This window comes from Tachypleus tridentatus, chromosome 7 (assembly GCF_004210375.1).
Source record: "Tachypleus tridentatus isolate NWPU-2018 chromosome 7, ASM421037v1, whole genome shotgun sequence".
Classification (NCBI taxonomy): domain Eukaryota; kingdom Metazoa; phylum Arthropoda; class Merostomata; order Xiphosura; family Limulidae; genus Tachypleus; species Tachypleus tridentatus.
In genome coordinates this window covers 174,370,224-174,376,223 of record NC_134831.1, presented here as the reverse complement: position 1 = coordinate 174,376,223, position 6,000 = coordinate 174,370,224, and positions in this window count along the sequence as shown.

Sequence of the window (6,000 nt, the reverse complement as noted above, 5' to 3'; positions counted from 1 at the left end):
CTTGTGTAGTTCGTATTATAGATTGAACTAATGTCTAATGTAATTTCTAAAAGTTGAAGCATGTCTAATGTTGTTTCTATAACTTGTAATTTGTATAATAAGTTGAGCCAAAGCATGTTGTGATATATATATCAAGTTCAAACACGCCTAACGTTGTTTATGTAACAAGTTGAACCAATATCCGATATGGCTTATATAAGAAATTGAACCAGTGTCTGGTGTGGTTTACATAACTTGTTGGACCAGCGTCTCGTGTAATTTGTATAATATCTTGAACAAATGTTTGATGTGATTTATATTAAAAATCTGAACCATCGCATGACGATGTTTTTATAACAAGTTCAACCAATGCCTGATGTCGTTTTAGAACAAGTTCAACCAATATTCGATATGGCTTATAACAAGTTGTATGAATGCCTGAAATATTGAATGGAAATTAGTCACTATTACACATAAATATTGATAATGTTGCAGGTTTTGGCTTTATAACAACATACGCATCTTGAGTTTCTGTCTTCATTCTGCTTTAAAAATTTTGTATTTTACAATTAGACCCTTGTAGACAGGGTCTAAGATCAAGTGGTTCCTGTTTATCACTGGCTCTGGTGTTTATCACTACCAATTAGTATCTCTTCATTGGTGTTATACTGATTGATTGTCATGCAGACAACAGTCCTTCATACATTTTAGTTGAAGTATTTTAACAGATAAAAAGTAATTATGTATCATCTTTGTGTGTGAAATCATATAATAATGATCATACTGATATTATGTTTGTTTGGGAAATCGAGTTCAAGATGAGTAGCTTTGGTGTATGTTACAGTTTGTGTTTTTGACAATTTTCTGTGTCTTAACGTAATTAGCTCTGGTATCATATATTTATAGTGTACTGTTCTTGTTGTTTTAAATATCCTGGTTCACATGTTATGATGTGTAACACTACTGTTATGATAAACTGTTTAAATAATTTGTTGATTATTACATCGTGTTATTGTTTTCTTTATCCATACAACAGCGAGACACAATGAAAGAATGAGTAGATATTGTATATGTGTTTCACCAAATGAATATATTATTGTGTATATTACTATCACAGATCTTATCACGATATACAAACACATGTGTTGTTATGTACGAGTATTACCTTACTCATTACAGTACTATGCAAAAGTATAAGAACACAGTCAAAAAGGCACGGTATGGCCCGGTGGTTAGGGCGCTCGACTCGTAATCTGAGGGTCATGTTTTAGAATTTCCGTCACATCAAACATGCTCGCCCCTTTCAGCCGTGGGGGCGTTATTATGTGATGGTCAAAACCACTATTCGTTGGTAAAAGAGTAGCCAAAGAGTTGGCGGTGGGCGGTTATGAATAACTGCCTTCCCTCTATTCTTATACGTCGCAATTGAACCAAAATAAGATGTCAGTTTAGTTACGTCAGAAGTCGTCTGATTTCACTAAATATTTCTCAAACCAAACTTTTACGAAATTTAATAATTAAAAGATGAAACATTAACAAATTGTGATCCAGCTTATACATCTTTTTGTTTCAGTGTGCAAAACGTTTTGTGTTTGTGTGTGACCATCACGTTCTTTAAAACTATTTCTGTGTGTGTATATGTTTTCTTATACCAAAGCCACATCGACTTTTGTGCTGAGTCCAACGAAGGCTATCGAACCCATTATTTGATCGCTTTACCTGCAGGGAGAAACATTTATGTATATTTCATTTAAATGTTACAAACATGAAAATTGGGCAACATAATGTTACACCGTGCTATGTTTTAAAATAATTTAAGAAGTGAATATTTGTCATAAATAATATAACAAATGTGCTGACACTTGATATTGTAATGTTTGAATTGGGGCAGTAGTCTTCTCGCATCACATCCGGCGAGTAAAGGTCAAAGGTTTCAGCGTAAAAAACGAAGTAAAGTTAGTGTTAAAAGAAATATGCTCGCAGTTTCCTTTCATTAAAAAAATGAAAGAATATTGAGCTAAAGTGATAGGACAAAGTCAATAATTAGATTTCAGTCTTCTTTCAAAGAACAATGGAAGAACCTTCACAAAAGCTCATATGTTATTTTCTTTGTATGTGACATTAAATCACATAATTCTTTGAGTAAAAAAGTGAAGTGTATCAGTAGTGCCCTTAAAATAAAATAAACTTCAGACAACTACTTGTAATGAATATTAAATTTAAGCACGTTATAATGTTCCTGACTGTATTTTGCACTGATAGGGTTAGAAGTTTATTTTAAATAATGAACTGAAGGACATGAGTCTTTATCACAGATGTAACATCAACATTTTATTAATATTTATAATTAGTACAACAGAAACTCAATGGAAGTGTTTGAGTTGAGCAAACAGTTAATATTTTGTGTTGCCCACTTTGCAAACAGTCTTTCAGGCATTGTTGCAACATAGTTAATCAAAGTGTTCTTTGGGATTTTACTTGACGTGTCTCTAATGCATTACTATAAAATGCATTTAGAACTGACGTTTTTATCAACCAAATCCCAGACTTGCTCAGTTTGGTTGTGATACGGGCTCTGTGAGGGTCATTGTATCATTTTAATGACTACAGCATCTTCTTTCTTGGATAAATAATTTCTGCACAGGTTGTATGTGTTTTTGGTGGCATTATCTTCTTGGTATTATAATCCGTTACGAATAACATTCAAACCGTGATGGATCAGTATCTGATTGTACTTGTTATAATCCATTACGAATAACATTCAAACCATGATGGATAAGTGTCTGATTGTACTTGTTATAATCCATTAGTAATAACATTCAAACCATGATGGATCAGTGTCTGATTGTACTTGTTATAATCCATTACGAATAACATTCAAACCGTGATGGATCAGTGTTCGATTGTACTTGTTATAATCCATTACTAATAATATTCAAACCATGATGGATCAGTGTCTGATTGTACTTGTTATAATCCATTACGAATAACATTCAAACCGTGATGAATCAGTGTCTGATTGTACTTGTTTTTGTCCATTACTAATAACATCCAAACCATGATGGATCAGTGTCTGATTGTACTTGTTATAATCCATTACGAATAACATTCAAACCATAATGGATCAGTGTTCGATTGTACTTGTTATAATCCATTACTAATAATATTCAAACAATGATGGATCGGTATATTATTGTACTTGTGGTAGTTTATTATTCTATTTATTTTGTTACCTCAGCAGTAAAACACCATCAAATCACTACACTGTCTCACCACGCTTCATGGTAGGTGTTATGTATTGAGATAATTTTATTTCACCTTTCTTACGTTGAAAATACAACCAACACTTTAAATTAAATATTTCAAACTTGGTCTCACTTTTCCCGTCCATAAAACTATTTCTCAAACATCAAGAGTCTCGATTTTGCTCTTTTCAGAAGTAAAGGTTTTTAACTGCCACACAACCAAACATTTCATTATCTTTGAGTGTTTTTGACACTGCAGATCTGAACACTTTTCTGTCTTTTTGGTACATGGGTGTTTAACTCATGTTTGAGATCAGTGACAGTCTCCGTTCTGTCCAGATAGTTCAGGGGTGTGCAACATTTTTCGTCGGTGGGCCATATAACCAACTTCATCAATCAAGCGGGGGCCAATTAAAAAACAAGCTTATTCGTGTACATGCACAATAAATTAAAAAAAATTCTCAAAATGCAAGCAATAATATTTTATATTTTTGCATGAGTGATCATTTTAGTGCGACACTTGAAATTTAGAGTCCTTGCAGAGCTTGTCCGGCCCGGCATGGCCTAGCGCGTAAGGCGTGCGACTCGTAATCCGAGGGTCGCGGGTTCGCGCCCCCGTCGCGCTAAACATGCTCGCCCTCCCAGCCGTAGGGGTGTATAATGTGACGGTCAATCCCACTATTCGTTGGTAAAAGAGTAGCCCAAGAGTTGGCGGTGGGTGGTGATGACTAGCTGCCTTCCCTCTAGTCTTACACTGCTAAATTAGGGACGGCTAGCACAGATAGCCCTCGAGTAGCTTTGTGCGAAATTCCAAAACAAACAAAACAAACAAAATGCAGAGCTTGTCAATATCAGCTTTGACAGAAGTGGTTGCCACTCTTAACTGACTGGTCAAATGTTCATCAGTCAGCTGACTTCTACATTTGGTTTTGATGAGCTTCATTTTGGAGAAAAAATTGCTCACAGCAGTAGGTGCTACCAAAAAGGGAGGCAATTCTTTGTGCATGACGGGACAAATTGGGAAACTTTTCACGTACACAGAGTTTGTAAAAGTCTAGCAAACTGTTTTCAGAGAATTTCCTTTTAGTGTCCATGTCAGCCTGCAGTTCAATGAGTTCCATTTGGCAATCATCAGGACTGTCTTCCACTGCCAAATCAAAAGGTTGAGCGAACAATTTCAATCTAATTTCAGTTTGTCTGAAATCTGGAAATCTGTTTGCAAACTCATCACGCAGCTTTTGTACACTGGTTCCATATTTGGTGCAATCCAGATTAGGAAATTCCAGTTTCCTGGTTGCAAGACATGTAAAATGGGTCAATATGGCTCTTCTCAACTGAACCTGGAAAAGTTCCAATTTCTTCTCAAAAGCACAAATATGCTCAAACAACTTATTCACAAGTTGACTTTTCCCTTGTAGTTTTAAGTTTAAATCAGACAGATGCTGTGTAATGTCTGTGAGGAATGCTAAGTCATTCAGCCAGTTCTCATTGCTCAAGAAGTCCACATTCTGACGTTTGCTCTCCATGAAGAACTTAATCTCCTCTCGGAGATTCCAGAATCTCTTCAAAGTAGCAGCTCTACTAAGCCAACGTACAGCAGAGAAGTACAAAACATCTGAATACTCACTGTCCAGCTCATCTAAAAGTTTTAAATTGTCGATGATTTAATCCTCGTGTTCGAATATAATTTACGCATTGGACGACATTTTCATGACTTCTGCAAAATCCAGAACTTTGGTGCACAAGCTCTCTTGGTGAATAATGCAATGGCTTACAACTACGTCTTGTGCTCCAATTACAGTTAGAAATTTCTTGGTGAATCCATTTGTCCTACCTGTCATGGAAGGAGCACCATCTGTTGTAACACCACATAATTTATAAGGATTCAGTTCAAACTTTTCTACAACCTTAAGCACTTGTTCACAAATATCCTGTCCTGTGGTTGTGGAGGAAAGGCTTGCCATATCTAAAACTCTTCGAAAACATCAAAGCCTGCAGTAACAGCTCTGATGAAAATGACAAGTTGGGATGTGTCATTGATATCAGTGCTTTCATCCAAAGCCAGACTGAAAGCTTCACACGAATTCAATCTCTCTTTCAAAGTTTCTTTGATGTCCTCTGAAAGATCTTTTGTCCTGCGTGAGACAGTAAAGCGGGAAAGGCTAGTTTGCTCCACCAAATATTTTTTCTCTGGACATGCATATTCTGTGAATATTGTTAAACAATTTTAATAAATTCTCCATCACTGAAAGGCTTTCCCTTTTCTGCCATACATTCACAAAGCTTAAAACTCAGTTTTGTCACCAGTTCTGAATTTTTCTTGAAAGTGGTAAAACACCTTGTTGCTTTTCAATGGATGTTTTAAATGTTCAATTTTGTCCTTTCGTGCCTGACCAACAATTTCATCAAACTGGGAGGAGTGCTTAGTTGCGTAATGTCGCTTAATATTGTACTCTTTCATGACTGCAATTGTAGTTTGACAGACGAGGCAGACAACACCTTGATTATGTGGGACAACAAGATATTTTGTGCACCATTCACTGTTGAATAACCTTCCCTCATCATCAATTTTTCGTTTCTTAACTGCTGACATTTTACTAGCCCTGAAATCAAAACAAAATTATTCTCACGAAAATAGCAAAGTAGAAAAAAACATAGAATTTATTTACACATGGAACCTCTTATGGACAGAAACACATGTTTCTAAATTGGCATCCCGATCATAGCCTTCCGGTACTTAAATTAATTGAGAATAGCAAAATACAGTGTGACCTCG